This window comes from Motacilla alba, chromosome 5 (assembly GCF_015832195.1).
Source record: "Motacilla alba alba isolate MOTALB_02 chromosome 5, Motacilla_alba_V1.0_pri, whole genome shotgun sequence".
In the NCBI taxonomy this organism is placed as follows: Eukaryota; Metazoa; Chordata; class Aves; order Passeriformes; family Motacillidae; genus Motacilla; species Motacilla alba.
In genome coordinates, this window is record NC_052020.1 from 22606412 (window position 1) to 22628989 (window position 22578).

The 22578-nt window shown below is 39.6% G+C and overlaps 1 long non-coding RNA gene across 1 annotated transcript in view; it reads right to left on the reverse strand.

Annotated features, from left to right (window-relative positions):
* Window positions 1-987: 987 nt before the first annotated feature.
* LOC119701933 overlaps window positions 988-22578 on the reverse strand; it is a 53328-nt gene continuing 31737 nt past the window's right edge. Inside the window, exon 3 of the long non-coding RNA XR_005257214.1 lies at window positions 988-1511. This is a non-coding gene — a long non-coding RNA (uncharacterized LOC119701933). The remainder of the gene's footprint in view (window positions 1512-22578) is intronic.

Here is a 22578-nt window from a genome sequence, read left to right on the forward strand (position 1 = left end):
GCACATTCTGTGGAATAATGTCTACTATGCCATGAAAACGTGACAGCAGACGAGACACTGTGGTCAATGAGTGAGTGTTACACAGGGAAAGGAGAAGGGTGAAAGCACAAGAAATGTGAGCACTACAGCAACCATGTTCTGCTGTGGCAGGGGCATAAAAGAGGAATGGTGTTACGTGTCTGACTGCACCTTGGACCCAGTCAGTCTGTCTCGAGCACACCCACCAAGTGTGCCACAGCCAGATCTTCTGTGCCTCCCCTGCCTGCCAACACGGTCCTGCTTCATTTGTCAAGTGTTGAGATCTGGCCAGCAAGAGGATACATACACCATATTTAAACCTCTTTCTGTGGGAACCTGTAATGTTACCTGAGCAAAACTTCAGCTTCCATTTAAAGACAGAGTTTATTCAATGATCAAAAGGACCCTTGCATTCTGGATGTCAGCTTAACATAAAGGATCTTTATACAATATTTATACAAAATTACGTGCAGAAACTCAGTCTAATGATAATTTGGATAAGATCTCCTGACTTCCATCTTTGGGTTGAGTCAGACAGACACTTCTTGATGTTGTATTTCTTTATCAGCTTCAATTGGCTCATAATCTGTTCTCTTACCTTCTTGCTCCAGTCACCATTTTTAGTCACTAGGATCCCTCCAGCCTGGAGTTTCAAGTAGAAATGATGCAAAGTCAGGAAAGGCTGTTCCAAATCAATACTTCTCTTGTTGTTTTCTAGAGCCTTGCTCTCCAGTTCCTTGTGTTTTTCTACCGTAACTCCTGTCTGCCAACCAGACGAGAATGACATATACAAACATGGTCTATTTTAAGTGTATATAACTTAATTTCCCTGTAGAGGTCAAAAAATGTGGACAGTAACACATCAAACCTGCAGACAGCAGAGCAGAGTGTAGGTTTCTGCATACTCTGAAGAAAACAAGCATTTAAACTTGCAACTGTTAAGCATATCAAAATTCTCTTCCCTACGATGTTGTTAGAACCCATCCACCTTAGTTGCATTTGCTTGGGGAGCGAGATGTTACTTTGTCAAGCTTAACAAAACTCTGCTCTTTCTCAGCTGGGGCTCTTAAAAGGAAGCATTAAATGGATTTTGGCATGTAGGGTTTTATGAAGAGTGGCTCTCTTTGCAATCCCATTTAGCACACATCAGTTGTTCTGAATGCCACTGGGATTATACTGACTTTCAGAAGTGTTTCAATAGGAACTGTATGATTTTCTGTTGCAGAGTAACTGAAGGAAAAATTCCACTTTTTTGGTGTGAAGGAACCACACAAAACAAAAACGAAACAACAACAATTGAGGTTATTCACAAAAATAAGCAAAGAAATATAAAAATATAGCAAAAGTTCCAAATAAATAAATGCCAGAAAAAATACCATTCACTGTGACATTTGCTGACGTCCAAATCTTGCAACTTATATGGGTAAAACCAAAGTCACTCCTCTTCCATTCTCAAATTGTGGTCAGCTGTCAGCCCTCTGGAGATACTGCATCTATGAAGAAATGAAGTATTCAATATCCAAAGAAAGAGCAAAAAACAAACTTTGCATTTCTTGGTGAAGAAACTTACCTTTTAAGACAACTAGCCACAGGCAACTGCATTACAACAGGAGTGACCAAGATTACAAAAAGTATTTTGAAGAAATAAGGAAACAGCACAAATACTTCAGCAATAAAATCTGAAATGGATAACCCAGAAAAAAGGTTGGTCTTTAAACAATATAGGAACAGTGCCACTGGAGTAGCTGCTAGCATCTACTATCTATACCATGCTAGAAACAGAATTAAAATTATTAATCAGAGAGAAAATCTGTGCAAACTGGAAATAGACCTTGTATCAGGACCAATTAGAAGAAGCATTTAACCAGAAACTTATAGCTGAATTGAAGAAAAATGCTTTTAAAAAAAGTAAACAATTGAGAACAAGATGAAGTCCCTTCTCTGTTTAGAAGTTTCAAAGGGCATGAAATGGATGCTCTCATATAGAAGCAGGGAGCAGTACTGTTCAAGAAAAAGCATTTATTGATTACTGCTATTTTTTGTACATGATTCAAGCTTTTGGTTTACCTAGCTCGGTATCCTACAGCTGACAAGCAGCAACACAAAACACTGAAGAAAGGAGATCAAAAAAAATATAAAAATAGTAAAGAGTAAATGTAAATGTAAAAATAGTAATAATAAAAATAAGATTCTCCATCCCTGATGCAAGTCTCAGCCTACTCCCTCATTATTAAGAACAGGTTAGACTGCTACCAGCTACAGTGTCTCACTGGTTGACAATTAGCAACGGAAGCAGCAGAAACATAAGCATAAATCTTACTCTATTTTTCCCAAATCCTCTATTTTCTTTTTAATTACAGCACATTATGGATTCAGCAATAAAATACCCAGCTCAATAGGCTATACAGGTTTCTTTCTTTCCTTGAACTGATATTTTTAATTTAGGCTCCTGTAAGAAATCCTGATAGTGGGTCACACATCAGAGAGTCATCAAGCAAACACAAAGCTCTGAAGAAAATAATTTGCAGCACATTTATTATTACAGTTGTGTAAATTCTGGTTCTGCAAGAAACTGAAAATGTCATCAGCATTTTCCCCATGAATCGTGTAAGGGCCATCCCTGCAAATATTTACCCATTTTAACCACAATCTAGTTACAAAAAATCATAGTTTCCCTCTTCTTAACCATAAAAATGCAACAAGTAGCATCATAGCTTAGGCATAATTCTGATTACATGATTAACTCTGCCAAGCTGTTTATAATGGAATACTTATATACAATTCACACCACATGAAGATAGGCAGCAGAACAGTTAAGATTATTTATGGCATCTACTCCATATTTTGTCAGTCTGCAATTCTCTCCAATTGTCTATCCAGTCTCATTTGATTCTAAGTTAACTGAAATTAGACTAAAACACCAAACATCCACCTTTTCTAAAGCTATTTTTAGATTTTGATTCAACTGCAAAACAATTTCACAGTGGAAGGGACAAAGGGAGTAAGGGGTGTGTGTTGGGTTTTTTGCTTGTTTGTTAGTTTAGGGTTTTTTTAGAAATACAGTGGCTGTGAAAACATAAGAAAAATATTTCTATATCATTTAGACTTTAATTTTGATTACAAACTTCTACCGAGATGTGCTTACTCTCTGTACTTTCTTATTGCTCCCTATCAAAATGACAGAGGCCTAACTTTTGTAAATAGGTAGAAGTGATGGATACTGTGAACTGTGGGACAATTTTGCTGTAATACAAAATTTGAAGTTTTCTTGCTTTCCTTGATAGCTGAAGAGAGAAACTGCAATTTACTGAGGAGCTGAAATTATATTAGAAATTGTATTAGTTGATCAGCAGAATTCTATCTGATGTTGCAAAATTGAAAAACTTTTTCAAATCCTTTCAGAGTGGGGAAAGAAGATAAGGTAGTCTGAGGACAGAGGCAATAATAACCAAAAGGAGAGTAATTAAAATAGGTCTGAACCTGCTTGAAGTACGAATACCGTCACCAGAACAGGTCTGCTAGGGCAGATTCATTCTAATGAGGGTTAATAAATGGGGCAGAGAGGAGGGATGGAGCCTGGAAGGAAAGCTCAGCACTGACAAGAAAAATCTGCTGTTGGAGAGAAGGTAATTGAAGGGTTAGGTGTGCAGTGAAGCTCTGATTTATGAGCACAAAGAGCTGTGGATAAACCCCAGCATCTCATCCAGCTGTAATCATGTCCTTAGTCCCAAGGAGGCACAGTACATCCTAGAACCATTTAGTAAATCATATTAACTTGACTCATAACAAAGAGAAAGAAAAAATTATTTAAAAAAACATTTGCCATCCACCTCTCAGTAGTTTTATGTGATAGACTCCTCTACAGAGGGGGCAGCCAGTGTCTGCCCTACCACAGAGCATCCACCATCTCTGAATATTCCTACAGTTTTGTACAATGCACCAATTCACCCTGGTGGTCCATGTCAGGCTTTCCAAGTGTGTCACTTCCATGTATAAGATTCTTGCCTCAAAAGGGAGGGAGAGTTAAAATGAAATGAAAGAATGAATAAATAAAGTTCATGGGAGATTAAAGGTTCCATGGGATTTCTGAAAAATAGCTCTGCTGGAAAATTTCATTTTCTTGTCTACATATTGCCTGTATGCTGCTCTCAAGACAGATTTTATTGGTAGTGCATAGAAATGCACATACTGATGCATATTCCAGGGCATTTCCTATTTCAGGCCTTAGATGCTAGAGATAATATAGGAAGGTAAAAAGAAAAATTCCAGAAGATTTAATTCAAGTATTACCTGTGCTACAGACAATGCACTACAACACACGTGTCTTCTACTGTTTTTTATGCCTCAGTTTGTCCATCAACTGTGGACAAACTTAAGACCTCTTAATGTCTTAATTAAAACCAAAACCAAATAACCTCTTACCAACCTTGCAAAATAGGAGAAATATCCACTAATATTTCCAAGCTGAACATGATTCTCTGAGGACACAGGCTTAGCTTTTAGATGAATTTTCTTTGTGTAGTGACTATTAGGCTTATTGATTTTAGTGCACTGATTTTAGTGATTTTTAGGCTTATTCATTTAAGGCTACCACTGGCTTCTATTGTGATACCAATTCAAAGCCAATATAGCTAAGGGAGGTAAATTAAAGTGAGTTCTTTTTCACCTTAAATCAATATGGCTGTTTGCTTTCAGGCAATGGAGTGACACTGGTGCAACACTGCTGCTGCTTTTACTGGCAAAAAAAAAAAGTGTCTTTTCAGAAGTTCAGAGTTTTTAAGTTTCTTCTAAATCTCTAGTGCACAGAGATATATGAAAAAAATATATTTTTCACAGACGAACTATTGAAAATTAACACTGGACAACCTGTGGATTTCACTCAGCTAGCTAAATGCGCCTGAACTGGTAATAACTTCATCTGCTTTGAGCTTTTAACATAAACAAAAATTACATTAAACTAGACGAAAACCACATAGCTGTTCAACCAAAGTACACATATCTTTAGAGTGTCTAAATCTAGGGCACTATGCCTTTGTAACAAGTGGAAGCCAGAGAAAATGTTCAGCTTGAACATTCAAAGAAACAGCAGGACAATGAACCTTCTTTTACTTCTAATCTGAGCACATTTTTTGAGGAATAAGAGGCATGGAAACTTTAAAACCCTTCTAGATTCTTTTCAGAGCTCAGCCAAACTTTGAAGTTTTCCTCTAGAGAACCTATACAAAGGAAATGTGATGTGGCCTGGGGTGGCAAGTCACCCTGCCTTGACACTGTGGGATTATTCTGTGACTGTCACAACAGGTCTCTTGCTGACACAGCTCTGCTTTTCTGAGGGATATTTAGGCAGCCCCACAGCAGTGGTAGGGACTGTTGCTGCCCCATTTGTAGCCCCATCCTGAGCACCAGCAGGAGAAAAAAACCTGGCTGATTCTCCAAGACCCTCTATGGAATTTCATCATACAATCTCTCTTTGCAGGGAAGCAAAAGTGTGAAGAAAAGAAGAACTCCCACACTGCAAACCTCACAGACCTTCCTGCTTGCTCCTCCTCATCAAATTCCATACTAGCTGCTATTAAAACTTTGACTTACCAATAAAATCACTGAACAGTTGGGGTTAGAAGAACCTTAAAGATCATCTCATTCCAACCCCTCTGCCATGGGCTTTGCTAATTCCTAGATGCTGTAATCTCATAACTCTGTCTCCTGAGAAAAACTCCACTGGTCTTCCAGCCATCCTTCCCTGTGCTCAAATCCTGCATCCACCCTGAGCACTTCTGAGTCCTCCTTGCCTCTCCTCCAGCCAGCCTCAGCACCCCACTCCCCAGCTGCCCTGGGGATGGCAAATCTGAGTGTTGCTGACCCCACTGAAAAATCTTGAGCCAACTCTGGCTTCACGATCTCTGCATTTCTTCTTTAAAAATTAAATAACTCTATGTATTTCTTTATGTCTGTTTCTCAAAGTCTCTTTAGGTTGAAGGACAGCTGCAGAAGGCAATGAATGCATTTTTAATGAAGAGTAGAAAACTGACAAACAATCTGAAAATACCTCTACAACAAATATTTTACTTTTTCCCTTGCAGAAGCACTAATATAGTTGGTGTTACATCTATGTAATCATTGATACACCAAGTAGAAATAATTACGTGTCAGAGAAAACAATATTGAAAATTTGGCAAATTATTGTATGTTTACAAATCTTTCTCTCCACACTATTTGTATGAAAGGAAGAGAAGACAAAGATACAGAGAAACCTGCATTTTATGGAAGAGCAAATGGACTATGGAAGAGCAGAAGTCATCCCTAGACTGTAGTTGTCCTTGTGCCAACTCTTTACATTTTTGCAGATAAGTATAACAACCTGGACTTCAGTAGAGACCACATGTACTTGCATCAGCTGCAGGTCTGGTCCCTGTGCTAAGGGATTTCTTCAGTGCTAAGCCAGATTCCCTTCACAGTTGTACCAGCATAACTGTTAACTTTATTGGAAATGCATTTTTGTCACTGAGCATACTAGTGGTCCTACTGAATTTATTTTTCCACTGTGAGAAAAATATTTTTATTTATTCCCTCAAGTCTTTTTCCAAAGCTATTTTGTTTTTGCTCTCCTTTTTTTCCCCATTATCTAGCTAAAACATGAGGTTCCAAATGTGACTTGGCTCCACTTCATAGGTGCATGGTGAGTCTGTGGTTGTTTCCAAGGGTTTTGGAACGGAACTAAAGTGCTTTGTCCAGCTGTCACCTTTACCTGTCAGCAATCACCTGCTTACCTTTGACTGTATTGAAACAACCATATTTAAATATAAAATTGTGTCTCACTTTAAACACAGAAAGAAACAATACGTGAGGCAAACACAAGTTACTGGGCTGCTGCTGCCTGTCCTCCTGGGCCAGGCAGAGTGCACTTCCGTTTGATAGATACACAGATGCAGCTAATGCAGAGATGGTTTGAACCTAAAAGCTGATCATAATTAGATCTGCCACAAAATACAGCTCCACAGTTATCCTCCTGCTGCATGGAAGCTCAGCCTAGTTACAAGACAGTGCAGGACTTGGATGGAGACACATATGGGGACCATTGATACTAATTTATTGCCTTCTTTATGGACTAAATAAGGCTTGGCAATTCACTTGTGTAGAAGACAGATTTGCTATTAATTATAAATAAAATTTTAAGAGGGCAAAACATTTCCTTTTAACTAATCCCACCTCCTTGCTGTGGGGCCCATGCACAGAGAGGTTTTCCCTGCAGAACGCATGCCCAGCAGAGAGTGGTCATGTTCTCCCTGATTAACCGGATTTGCAAGAGAGGAGGAGTTAGGAAGAGTGGCTGCTTTCCTGCCACCGTCACTCAATCATCTGGAAATCTAATTTGTATCTTATTTGGCAGGCAAGCAGCCATCTGCTCCAAGGATATGCTCCAAGGGCAGTTGCCAAATACAGAACAGGCTTTCTGCCATGGGGAAAACTAATTGCCTTTATTGGACTAATACAGGTTGAAAGCTAATGATATAGGATGCTTCACCACAAAAGAAATAAAAGCAGGGGTTTTTTTTAAAATATATTTCCATTAACTTCCATAAAAGCTGAGTCTTCCAAATGAGTAACATCCATTCACATGGGTTTGTGACTCAGAGTTATGTGGGCCAGAGCAGCAAAAGAGAAAGTTGTCAGTCCCACAGGACTATTTCTGCCCTATAAAAGGTAACACGTGTGTGCAGATGGACTCTGCTTAATCTGCAGCCATGATGCCGATGGAAATGGATTAGCTGCACACAGAACAAGCAGCTTGAAAATATCACATCCCATGAGAGCATTATGTAGTCCACGTCACATATCACACTCTTGCAGGATTTCCAGTTTCAACCAGATCAGAGAGAAAAATTTTCTTGGCATTGCAAGGCCGTTTTTTGAGAATTTTTAAAGTGGATGATACTAGGCCTTTAAAAAGGAGAGGAAAATTGGTGGGTGGTAGGGAAACTTCTCTAAATTAGTCAACACATATTATCATATGCATTGAGCATGCAAAACTCAAGCAATTATTCTAGTCAATTCTCTCAAACCCTCCTTTGCAATTCGTCCTAGTTTTGAAAATGTTCCTAGTAAGTTTGATCAGATCTGATGCTTTTCCAGAAATTTCTAGTTGTGATAACAGAATATTTTTTCAAGGAAACTGCAGGGGGAAGCAGGAGAGGGGAAAGGATACAGGGGAAATAGCCAGTTTTAATCACAACAGAAACAAGCCTGTCTGTTTATGTTTAGGGAAGATACCCATGAGGCCACTTGCCACTGCTTTTTCTGCAAATGCTGCTTCATTGCTTACATGCCATCAGCCTTCCCCTCACTGCTTTTTCCAAACACAACAACCACTGCCCTCGTGACTCAGGAGCTGTTGAGAGATAATCAATCTAACAATCAGGACAACTGAAAAACTTTTCTCTGCATTTGCTCAGCAGTGACCAATGCACCTTGGAATAAGTAGGGACCAGATTACAGACTAAGCTGTTTACAAAACACCTTTCTCTCTGACCATTCCTCCCAAATTAATACTGTCCAAAGATCTGGGTAGGCAGTTCTAGCATCTGCCTTCTTTTATTCATCCATGGAAAGAAATATAACAGTTATTGGTGGTACACTTGCAAAGCATACAGGCAACTTGTAATAGAAAAAGACACAAAGATAAAAAGAATACCATTTATTTACATGCCCATTGATATTTAGTCCAACTTTTAAAAGAGGTCAGGGATGTCATTCATGACAAATCTAATCCCAGCAATTTCTATCCAGAAAGACCAAGACAGGGTGTGATCTTTTCCCTGTACAAGCCCTAAAACCAGCAGGTTTTCTGCATTGCTGACCTGCAGTAAGTTTAAAGATTACAAATAAAGAACTCTTCCTGTGCATTTTTCCCCTAATTCCCTCAAAGATTCAGATGCACCACATGATAGAAGGGCTACTAAACCTCAAATCTCTAACTACAAGTTTTAGAAATATAAGCACATGTTCTCTTGGTATGATTCCATCCTCACACAGTCTGTGCTCATCAGTCTCCTCTGGTTCTCCACTGACAAAGGAGGATAACTAAATGTTATCTGACAACATAATGTACCTCCACACGATATTTTCATTTACTGAAATAATGAAAGAAAAGGTGCAGGAAGGAAGGGGAAAGGGTGAACGATGAGAAAATCCTGAAGTTGTTAAAATCCCAAAAAAACTATTTGCCAGAAGTAGGTTTGCGTAAATGGACAGAAGGGAAGAAAGAAGATTGGTGAAAGTTAAGCCAACATGCTGTGCACTTCCAAGCATGAAAACAAAAACCACTATCAAAAAAGGATTCCTATTTTTCATTTTAACAAGCCTTTACCACATTAACAGCAATAGCTGAGAGTGCATCCTGCTCATGCCCTTATCAAGCATACAAAGACGTGTGGAAGAGTTCACTTTGCTGTTACAACAACATCAAGTTGTCATCATTGTCACTTGGTGGTGATTTGAATATCAGCCTTTTGCAGAAAGAGAATTTCTGCTCAGAGGAGATCGAGATAGCATAAGAAGGTCACAGATAGTCTAGCAGCAGCACAAAGTAGATGATATTAATGGGAAATGTGAAACCAGAGAAGTTGAAAAGGCTACAAAGGTCTAAGAAATCTTAAGGATGTCAGATGGCTGTTTATACCAATAAGTCTTGGAAATGGCACTGAGGTTGATGGGCTCTTCTCTTGTGCTGAAGGTTTTTCTCAATGACAATGGCACCAGAACCTCATGGAGGATAGTTTTGTTTTAAGAAGTCACTGACAGGTAAGGGCATGCATCTAGCAAACACAGAACAGAAAAGCTAGGAAAAGAACTGACCACGAGTTGTGGAGGGAGGAATAAAAAATAGTTCCAAAGATGATAAGAAAGCAGGGAACAGCATTCTGCAGGTAACTGTCTTTTCTGTAGGCACACTTGGCAGGAAACTTATATTTACATCCATTAATATTTTTTCAACTGGTTTCTTCTATTACAATGATATTTTCCTTGTATATATTTATTATTGTTAGGTTAATTTCATCTCAAGGTCCTTAAGTGAAGGGTACATTGCAACTACAACATAAAGCAATTCCTTCCTTAAATAACTTCCCAATATTGCAAGTCACATGGGAAAAAATCATGACCAAGACTCTCTTAAATGATCACTACATTTAATTTAGGGTTCTTATTTGTAGCCCACATTTTTCTTCTTCAGGATGCCATATTGCCAACTGTTATGTCAAATAGATTACATTACATTTTTAAAAAAAAAACAAAAAACATACACTATTACTATATACTTCCATGACCCAATTAAAATGTCAAGATCATTGCCAAAATTGTGTGAAAAACACTAAAATTTATGTGAATTTCTACTGTTTGTAATACAGAGACAAAATCCCAAACCCAAAACTTTGGATTCTCATTCCCCTATTTTATTCTTGGAAATCTGCTTTCTACTCTTCATCTCCACAAGGCTTTTCATCCCACTCTTTCTAGATATTAGCCTAGAAATGAATTAATTTGTGTTACATATATGTTCTGTTTAAACAAAGGAGTAAAAAGATGCCCAAGTAAGAATAAGCATTTCATACACATTTACTGTTGTTTTTCTTATCTGCTCAGGTCCTTTGGTGGGGGCTAAAGTGTGGAATGTATTTCTTATTCTTGTTTTCCCTTGTTGTACTACATGTACATAAACCCTAAAACCTCAGGGCACTTTACTCTCTTTGCCATGGCTCTGCAAGACTCAATGGATGGTTCTTGAAAAACTCAGTGTAGGATCAGGGATCAAATTATAAAACCCTTTGAGTAACTATCTGGAAGTGCCTGTGAAATGCCATATGTCTTCTGTAGCACTCGTGATAAAAATAAAACCACTGCTCAGAGGAGGAAAGGCAAGTATCAGCTATCTCTCTGAAGCAGCTGATATCTCAGTCTTAAAAAAGGTTAAGTCAGGATACAGGTTAAAAAAACCCAACAAACAGTAAATGTCACAGTGGTATTTCCTGGAAGAGTCATGTAAATGTTATTTATTGTGCCAGATACATTTCCAAAGCAGTTGTCTTCCACAATCTATTTCACTCAGCTACATCAAATCAAAATAGTTGCAGTTTCAGCCTTCTAGGCATTCACAGGTCACCATTCACAGGTATCTGTAAGGCCAGTTCATCCCAGCATGAGAAGAGCAATTCAGCTTGTTCCTCTGTGCTGCCTTTCCACCTTCACTGGGCTGTCCTACCTGGACAATAGTCTAGGAGAGTGTGGCTGATGGGACATCCTGACCTACACCTGACCTAGGCACAGACCTCTCTCAAATGTTTGTCACCCTAGACTCTTCAATCAGAGGTACTCAGGCTTGCTGCCTTTTTCTTCAGTATTTCCATCTCTGCTTTGCTTACAGGCAAGCTTTGAAGGGTTTGGGACTTGATTCAGGCCCAAAAGCTTTGGCTTTGTATTTGGGCTTACGTGGCAAGGTTTTGAAACAGGGGACTACAGAGGTGGCTTTTGCCAGAAGCTGCCAGAAGCTTCCCCATGTCAAACAGAGCCGATACCAGCTGGCTTCAAGGGGGACCTGCTTCTCTCCAGGTCTGAGCCCATCAGTGAGAGCAGCAGCACCTCTGGGATAAAATATTTAAGAGAAAAAACATTATTATGCAGAACCAAATTGCAGCCAGAGAGAAGTGAGAATGCGTGAGATGAACAGCCCTGCAGACACCAAGGTTTTTGAAAAAGGTGGAAGGAGTAGAGATTCCCCTGAAGCCCATGGTGCAGCAACCATGCCCCTGCAATGCATAGGGGTCCCCAGTGGAGCACAGATCCACCTGCAGCCCATGGAGGAGCCCCACAATGAAGCTGGTGGATGCCCAAAGGAGCCCATGGGAAGCCTGAGCTGGAGCAGGCTCCTGGAAGGACCTCTGAACCCCTGGGGAAAGGAGCCCATGATGGGGCTGGCAGGACTGGTGACCCCGTGGAAGACTTACACTGGAGCAGTTAATGAAGAACTGCATCCCTTGGGAGAGACTCCTGGGGAGGAAGGAGTGGCAGAGACAACATGTGATGAACTGACCGTAATCCCCATCCCCCTCCTCCTTTACCACTGGTGGGGCAAAGGCAACAAGTCAGAAATGAGATTAAGAATGGGATGAAGGGAGGTATAAGGGAAAGGCATGTTTAAGATTTAGGTTTGCTTCTCATTATCCTATTCTATCCTATTGGTAATAAATTCAATTGAATTCCCCAAGTTGAGTCAGTTTTGCCAGTGAAGGTCATTGCTGAGTGATCTCTCCCTGCCCTTGTCTCAATTCACAAGCCTTTTGTTATATTTTCTCTCCCAAGACAACCCACCACAGACATCAAATGTAGAAATTTGTAAAAACAACACAAAATTTCAAATAGAAGTGTTTTATTTATCTGACATAGATGTGACAGACAACTACCAGATTAATTTCTTTGTTTTGTGTTCCTTTTAGCCCCTATCACTTATCTAATTATATATTTAGACTTTGATGATCTTAGAAACTGACAATTTTTACAGGTCCCTGAGATTGCTAGGTTTGAGTGACAGAGCAGGCTGAAGAATTTTTCAGTAAAAGAATATTTCTTCAGGGAAACTTTCTGCAGGAACATTTTGAACGGTACACAGATCTACAATTTTTCCTCCAGTAAAGCCTAAACAAAAAAAAAATTGAGCCTACCTGATACAAAGCATAAAGACTTTGCTTTTTTTTCAAATAAGATCAGCTATTCCATTTTGGATAAGTTCAACATTAATTTACATTTGTTTGAACACGCTACCTCAGTGACAGATGACCTTAGCCATCTTAGGGTCCTGTTTCTTCTCTGCCCAGAACTCTTGCACAGCATCTCCTATTCCACTTCCCTCCTGAGCAAGTACAAGATAAAAGGGAAATGCCACAGTTACAGGGCATCCTTTTGGAGGTACTGTCTAACTACTGAGACCAAACTTTAGAGCTGAGCGAGCTCAGTCAGCTGAATAGCAAACCCTTGATATTTTACATTTGCATTTCAAGTTGCTCCAAGGGTTAAAAAGTAAAAACAAATCTCTGAAAGTAGTCTCTCACCAAGAGTGCAACTTAATTTACAAATAGCCCTGTTATAGTAATGATGAAGCTACAGGATCTCACCTGGCAGAACATGTTACTGCCCTGTGTACCGTTAATACATTAATACATTACAGCTTCTCAACTTTGATGTTTGCCTTTTTGTCTGAAATCCACTTGGTACATACATCTAAAACCCACTAAGCTTTGAAATTGAATTCAGACAGCACCACCAATAATAATAAGTTCATTTATCCAGAGCTAAGAAGCTTCAAGATTTGTTGCATTTGCAAGAACCTGAGCTAAACTGCGCCCCACTCAATAATCTCTTAGTCTGAATAGAGGACCTCATGGCCAGTGTCAGCACCCAGGCAGGGGCTCGTACAGCACCAGAGAGCACCACTGCACAGGGATCTGTGGGCTTTCCTTCACTGCTGTAACAGAGCTGCGCTGATCTACAAAGTTGAGAAAGCGCCGAGTAGGTGTGGTGTCATCCCCGGGGGCGGCCTCTATGGCACATTCTCAAAGGTTAGATCCTTGTTGCCTTTCCTCACACCTGCCGTATTTTTTAAACACAATAGCAACCCATACCCAGTGCAATGAAGTCCCAGTACAGCAAGGCACACAGCTATATCTCATTAACTGTAAGCAGCACTGGATACAAAGTCTCCTTCAATCTGATTAGACTGTTTTTCAGTCTTTGCCCTGCAAATACCTCCTCTCTATTTTTGTCTTTTTCTCTTCAGCTTTGCTTGAGCCTGTTAGTTTACACTATGATTTCCAAAACATAAAATATATTATGAATTTAGCTCTAGGGAAAGATTAATGGCTTCAGAGACTCCACTCCTCTGTTTAGAGTCTGAGCTACACAACTACATAACACCCACACACAGGGCTTCTCATAAGCCCATTGGTGCTCCTGTTGGAGAGGGCAAAAGCAGAGGAGAAGAGAACAAAAGTTCTTCCTACAGGCAGTTCAGTCCTTTGGCATAGGATGTTGGATTTGAGATGTCGGAGTTTTAAGGAGGTTTTTGTAAAGTATGTGCCACTGCAGCCCTAGTTGGGCTCAAGTTATCCAATCAATTCACAGACACCACAGAGCTGCCATCACAAGGCAATGCAGATTATGCTTAAGAGTGCAGGTATGCATCATGCTAATAGAGCACATTCATTGATTTAAAGTGTTGTCAGGAGCAGCTAATTTCAGTTCAGTCAGAAGGGCACTGACTGCAGCACATCATTGTGTCATATAGAAATATCAAAGAAAATTTCCCATCCCCTCCCAAAACCTGGTTAATTCCTTCTAGTTCTCTCTTTCATTTTATTAATGAAATTAATTAATTTCTCTTTCTTAAGTGGTAGTAGGCCTTATTTAATTTCACAATCCTGCAAATAACACACACGGTTAGAGGCTGAATAAATGATTTTTAGATGAGTTATGAGTGGCAAAAGAATCCCTCTGAACGTCTTTTCTTGCTTGACCTCTAAGTTAGCTGCATACTTCACATTAAGAGCTATGCTAGTACATGGAAAGATGTGCCTCCAGATGTCACAAAGCTTATTCCTCACAATCATTGATCTGGCATGCAGTTAGGGAGGACTTAGGGATGTCCTTGCATGTCACTTAGGTGGTTTGTCACCGCAAGCAGGCTAACTTAGAAGAAATCTTCCAATACTTGAGCATTCTGGAATTTGCATCTCCATGCTGTGCCTAGCCTGTGCAAATTGAAGACAGTCAAAGGTTTAAATTGGTGATCTGTACTGAGAATTCAAAAGAAAAGAAAATTTTCAAATGTCTTTCAAGAAATGCTTGTTTTCCAGGAACACTGAGGTATTTAATCATTAATTAAGAGAGAGAAAAATATCAAGAATATATGTACTTTTCAGTCTATACCTGCAACAAAGAGAGGCCTTTGAGAAAAGACAAGGACATATTTTGCTTTAGATCCTCTTTGCAAGGTAAAAGTGTTTAGATGATCTTATAAAGCAGTGAAATTATATAGATCTGCTGCTTACTAGTTTCACAAAACTCAGATTTGAATAAATTAAAAAACCCTCAGTATATCACATGCTAAAGTCAAGATTCACAGTACTGAAATGAGAAGTTGAGTAGATAACGGATCTACAACCCGGCTCAACTCTATCTTTTATAAGAAGTTTCACAGAAGAAAGATTAAAATCCACTGAAGAAAAATTTTCTATTGCACAGGATCTCTCCCATCACTAATAGGATGGGCTGAAAGAATATCAGAGCAATCTAGTTCACACCAAATCTCAGAAAGTAGATCAAGTGAAGGCATTAGATGCTTTTGTCAAATCAATACAGACAATGTTGAGATGCTTATGCTCCTCACTACAGCATTTCCTCAGCTGGACCATGAATACTGCAAGGGTATCCACAGTTAAGCTATTATCCTCAAGAGTTTTCAGGCAGAGCCATGACTAGGGCATGCAGGCAACTGAGTGCGATCTGAGTGAGCAATTTCCCAGGAAGAGGTAAGAGAGAAATGTCAATGTCTGTCACAAAATAAAATCCTCTTTTGTCAACAAAGTGCATGCTTGCAGTCCCCTTAAAATATGACAAACTCCCATTGCTTTAAGGATGTGAGAGAATATGAAAGAATAATAGGTTACAGCAATTCACTTATAAGAGTTTTAGCATGGCTTCCCTCTCTGTTGGGATTATACTGAAGCTATTTTAGAAGTTCACTGTCTTAATTGGTTAATAAAGGATTACTTAGAACCACGATAAATGGCTTCAGCTCAATCACATCAATGACAGCAACTAAACGTGGATAACAGATAATCAAATGAAGAAGGAAAATGTTCCATTTACCTAGAAAGACTCAGGCTACATTCTGTAAGAAGTGTTCTACCCAAGATTTGCAAAATTCCCTAGAAGTGGACACAGATCTGATCTCCCAAACAAGTGCTTGGGTGTGTTTGCATATGTAGGGATTAATTCAGCCTCCCATTTGAATTGCATCTGGTTCTATGATGTTCATGTTTCTGGATGTCAGAAGCATCACTGGGAAGTCTAACATAGTTATCAGAGGAAATGTTAATCTTTATATTATTTGTATCCAGTCTGTCTTGCATCTGAGTCTGAGAAAGGTAATTGCTGCTCTGAATGAAGCAGCAAGACACCTTTAAGACTATGTCCTTCATTTTCCCTTGCCACTATTTTCAAAGCTCAGACCTTATTCCTCTTGACATTGATGATGACAATTAATGCAACAGTTTCTCTAGCAGCTTAGAGCAATCTCGTTAATGAGCCTGACAGTGCCAAGGCTTGACAGGGCCTGACCATCACAACAAACTATCCAAAACCCTGAACTAATGCACTGTTTTACTTGATGGGGTTTAATACAAATTAGACACCAGAATTTGTGGATAACATTTTACATAAGTCCATTTCTTACGCCAGCTTTGAGTAAATAATCACTTGGGAGCAGACACCAAGAATTAAACAGCAAAAGATTTTAACCACAGAATAAAGTATTACAAGGATTCTTGCAAATTCTTGATGAGGGCCTAAGAACCACAGCACGCCCCTGCACAGCCTGTCAACACAAACCCAAAAACCTGTTGGAAAGAGCTGACAGTAGTCATTGCTTTTTATTTCAAATATTCATTAGAATTACTGAGCCCCTCAGCCAGGGATTGACTAGGAGTCAAATGCTTTTCAGAATATGGGAAGCAGATAATGGATATAATATTTGATGTGTTCATACCAACCAACCAATACTGAAGATTTATTTTTTATAAAGAGTACTACTTATACATGAAAGAGGCACACATCATAACTTCACTATGCTGCAAGCAGCTGTAACATGCTAAATTATATCTTCATCAGCATTCAATCCACTGTGAGGAGAATTTTCATTTAGTCAGCTTACATTGGAATTCTCAAAAGAATAGAACCAAAACACATCTACACCCTATAGTGCAAGACATGAGGATGACAATTGCCTAGGCAAACTATTTTTCTTTGAATACTAAATCTGTTCTCATTAAAGTCACTGGCTGATGAAGTTCATGCCATTGTACCTACTTTCTGACCACTCATTCAATAGAGATATTTCAGGTTTCCCTGGGGTGGTAAGGAAAATCTGCCTGAAGGTCTGCACAGACACCTATTACAGGCAAATTTATTACAGGTAAAGTTGAGGTCAACTTATTTCAAGATTACCTGAGCCTTCCTTTTGCCTACAATCAACAGAATCCAACTACTTGGCTTGAAGCATTTTTTCCCCTTGAGCTGAATTTTTTTGGAAGTTTTCAGTCACACTGTTCCATCCATTTCTGAAAACACCATCAGCAGAACAGCTGTTTCATTCCTATTAAAATCCAAGATGAGATACGAATGCAAATTGCTGCTTTCCTGTATCACTGTAAAGAGCCTGCAAGACACAAAGTTATTTTTCTATTGCACTTAGCATTGATAAGACCTCATTAGGAATATTTCATTTGGTGGAAGATACTTCTAGAGTAAGAAAATTCAGTTAAAGGACATGTAGGTGAGAGAAGTGAAAATGGTGAAAAGCTAAAACACAGCACCTACAGATTAGAGGCAGCAGATTAGAGAGATAAGCTCCATACAGCCTTAAAAGGCTGAGGGAAGGCAAAAGTCTCCAAATATGTATAAAGCTGCTACTAAAAGATGAACCAAACCCCACCAAAGCCCCTACAATAGTGTGATCTCAATATCCTCTTAAACCTGTTTTTCTTGTCCTATGCATTACTGCAAGATGAATATTCAAGATAAAACACTTGGATTTTTTTTAAATAAACACTGCAATAGCATGCTGAAGCTGCTTGCTTGAAGGATTTGTCACCCCAGGTTTTAAGAAAAAGTTAGACAAATATCTCTAAGACTCATAAATGTATGGTTGAGTCCACCATGTGATGCAAGCCAATTCTTTCATTTTCTTGCCCTTTATCTGTCTATAGATTCCAGCTACATCTCTATATAGCCACTGCTTTTGCAAGTCAACTTATAGGTGAAAAACACACAAAAATATTAGTCACCTCTGATGAAGTGAGGAAAAGCCTTGTATAACACAGTAGTTGAATGGTGTTGCCCAGGACAATTTTTAAATCCTGGAATCATAGAATTATTTGGGTTGGAAGGGACACTTGAAGGTCTTTTATATCTTATTTTCTTTTAGTTTAAAACATTTACCCCTTGCTCTATTGCAACAGACTCTGCTAAACTTTTGTCACTATTTGTTTTTGTAGGATCTCTTCAGGCAATGAAAAGTCTCCCTGCAGTCTTCACTTCTCCAGGCTGAACAACTCCAAACCTCCCAGCCTGTCTTCACAGGAGAGGTGTTCCAAACTTCAGATCACCTTCCTGGTTCTCCTCTAGACTCACTCCAACAGGTCCTCATCCTTCCTATGCTGGAGAGACCACAGCTGGTTGCAGTACTCCAGATGGAGTGTCAAGGGCAGAGGAGAGGGGGACAATCAGCTCCCTTGACCTTCTGACCTCTGGCTGGCTTCTTTAGGTACAGCCCAGGATACAATTGGCTTTCTGGGCTGTCAATGCACATTGCCAGTTCATGCCCAGCTTTTCACCCACCAAAATACCACCAAAGTCCTCTTGGCAGGGCTGCTCTCCATCCCTTCAACCCCCAGCTTGTATTGATACCAGGGCTTTCCCTGACCCAGTTCCGCATCATGCACTTGGCCTTGTTGAACCTCATGAGGTTCCTGTGGTCCCACTTCTTGATTTCTCAAGTTTGTTCAGGTCCCTCTGGATAGCATCCCATCCCTCAGGTGTGTCAACCCCACCACTCAGCTTTGTGTCATCTGCAATCTGCTGAGGGTGCACTCAATCCCCCTGTGTGTGTCATTGCTGAAGGTATTGAGCAGTACTGGTCCTGGGACACAGCCTTTTCTCTGCAGTCTTTGCTTGCCTGCAGTGCTCCTTTCCTGCTCCTACCTCACCCCGTTGTGGACAGCTGCTGTGCAGAGGCTGATGCAGTACCATACTGGGGAACCACGGACGAGGAATGCAATTAGGGATTACACTGTGAAGGATACAGGCTTACAGATGAATTAAGGCTGCACTGCCATGCTTCATCATGGAAATACCGGAGACAGGCTTGGCCATGCAACCTTAACAATATTAATTAATATTAGCATTAGTAATATTAATATTAGGCTGCATGTTTGAACTACTTAACATTAATTAACTAGCTGAATGTTCCTGCTACTGTTACCATGCAGCCCGTTTACTGTTCCTGCCCTTCTCTGACTGACTGGAAAATTTCTAATTCTAGTGAAAGGGAGAGAAATTCATCTGCTTCCCAGCCCCAGCATTACTTGCTTGAAGGGTAACCTGGCCTCTCCAGTGGCCTGTTCTGTACCAAGGAGCACAGATGATACCCAGGGAATTGTCTTGGCAATACTGAGTGCTTTATAGGATTTTGCAAGATTTTACACAGTGATTTCCTGTCCTCCTTCCCAGTAAAATTATTGATTTCTTTTCCCTCTCTTTCTCCACAGAAGGATTTGAGAGAGTAGTTTCTGAAAGGGCTAAGGCTGAAATTCTCTGTGTTTGAGAACACAGTTTGTTTAAGACAGAAAGATGAAAAATTTGCCTCAGAAATCAGATGCAAATGAAAACAAGTGTTTAAACCTCTGACACACCAAAAAGAAGAGCTGGGACTGCAGATTTTTCTGATAAGGAACGTATCTAACTCTGCATTCATTTATGGAATAATGTTTGCAAAGCCCAGCAAACAAAAGGGACTAATGGAAATGGGGCAGGGGTGGGGAAGAGAGGAACAGAATAAGAGAAGGATCAAGGAGAGAGAAGTTGTGTAGGACAGGAGGACATCTCCTAACGAGGGAGTTAGCTACCTAGCAGAGCTGGCTAGAGCTGAAAATAGGCTGAAGGTTATACAGTGAAGCCAGTTGTCAGCAATACTGTGACAGAAGCAAAGACTACCACAGCAGTAACCAGCTGAAGACATGTTGCTCCAGAGGCAGCATTACAGAGGCACCCCAACACCACTGCCATTGCCAGAAATGGGCTGCATTACAAATGTCCATAGTTTGGTCTTAAATGGGCACGCTAAAGAAGTTTTTAAAAAAGGAATGATACATTTAATTCTCTATTGGGCTTCTCTCTCCAGACAAAGCAAGATTGAACTGTAAGTGCTAAAGCCCCTATCACTGTAGGATTTCGGGTGAGGTAGAGGTTACAGGTAATAACAACAAAACCAGACAGGAGCACTATTATTTCTTTAACCAATAATTTGAGTTGTTATTTGCAATTCATTAAGAGCAAGGTTAAGTATCTTCTAAAGGCTGGAGAAGCTACTGTGCCCATCTCCCATTTCATGGTTTGCAGACCTTGTCAGCACACACAGAACAGTGATTCTCTCTGGTTCTAATAAAACAGAGAGGAGATGCTGCTAGTTAGGGAGCCAGCACACAGTTTCAAAAGCTCCTATGAATGTGAACTACAGAGCTCAGGAATGACCATCACTACCGAAGGGTGCTCATACAGGACTTGCTGTTCCAAGTAGCCCACAGGCTCCAACCACCAATCCAGAAACAAGTTTTCCAACATAGGGCACAGCTGTTAAGGTTGTACCAAAGAGCAAACAACTGACCTCCAGCCAGCAGAGAGAAATTATGCACATGGCAGTCGTGCATATTTTGTGATTTCTACATCAAAACAAACACAAACTTTAACTGAAACTTATTTCACCCATTAAGGAAGAGCAAAACTAAGCACACCATTTTCCTGCTGTGGTGACACACAGGTTTGTGTTTCCTTTATTCCAGTAGAGGGCAAGAGCTACACAAGGAAGCCTATTTGAGAAGGCAATTAGGTCTGAGTAAAGAGAAAGGTAAAAGAAAAGATTTTCCAGACTCTTGTCACCTAAATGTCATTTTTAATAGCATTAAATAGAATTTTTTGCAGGTTTCTTTCAGCTCTTATAATAACATGCAATACAACAACTAAAGTTTCTCTTCATGCCTTTAAAAAAATCTAGTAGCATCACAGCAGTTCACTTATTGCTTTGATGATACATAATTCCCATCCCCTCAGACTGCATGCACTCATTTGTTCCACTAAGTTTACAGTGAACTGTTTGGAAAGATGATCTGAACTGACAACAATTCCATTGCACAAATTGACAGTGCTGTACTTCAATGTGTAACACACACGCCCCTGAAAAGCTCATACAGAAGAAAGATGCACAGGTTCCTTCAGTTTAACACTTGATAAATAGCAATATAAAGTGGCAATCTGGTTCTGTTTACTGGACAAATACACAGAAACGCTAAGACTGCACAATTATCAGGAGATGTGGCCCTGTTTAGCCATGAAGGAGGTAGTGAAGTGCTGATTGAGCTCTTGAGCATTGCTAGATTGTCTATATGTCACTTTGGTAGAAATATCTGTGTGGCCAAAGCAAGAGCAATAATAATCATACTACACTTTGGCACAGCTCTTTTCAATACACAGTGTTACACTGAAATACTTTGTCACTTTGCTTTTGTCTGAAAGAGTCAGGCATTTAGATCCTGTTAAAAAACAACAATATCTCAACAGCCAGAGTCTTTTAGGAGTTACATCAGGTTCCAATTCAGCAGTTTATATTTGATAGCATATGATAGAATTAAAAAAAAAAAAAAAAAAAGAAAAAAAACCAAAAAGGATCAGAAACTACAGAGTGCATCAATTAAGTTTTAAATTTACACAGTATTTAGTTATGAGACTCATTCAAAACTTATACTTTTATATCAATGTGAGTGAAATAAGGAAAAATAGAATGCAATATGAACATCAGAAGAAAGCATTGCAAGAGTAGAAAGACATGGTGAAATCTTCCTTTACTGATTCCTTTAAAATTAATCTGGACAAGCCCTGGAAAATCATGAGTGAAGGCCAGAGGAATCCTGTAATAAACTGTAGAAATGGGCTGACATGATCTGCCCAGACCAATCCTTTTTGTCTTTGATTGGGGGAATTCTGTGGATGTAAGCATTGTTGTCGGGTAATCAACATACGAATATTTGGCTCTGACATTTCTTATCAGCTGAGTATAAATTTCTGCCAGGTTGCTTCCTGCAACATTTGGTAAATGAGCCCATTTTGATGAGAAGGTAATTTACTGCATACTGGAGTTCCGAGGGTGTGATCATTGAAAATGACAGATTAACAATCAACAGTTTGGGGAAATAATAGGAACAGCAACGTATTTACACATAGAGATGAAGATGACATCTCTAATGTAAACACTTGCAAGCAGTTTTTCATAACTACACAAATCACAATGACTGAGAAACCCAGGGGCCAACACTCAGCAACAGGATTTCAGAGAGAGGCAGGCTCCTAATCCCACAGGCAACTTGCTACTCTAATGAAAAAAAGTTCCCAAAATATCAAGTAAGCATTCTTTTGCTGGGAAAGGTTTAGGCTGCCTATAACACAACCCAATGCAGAGTTAAACTAGCT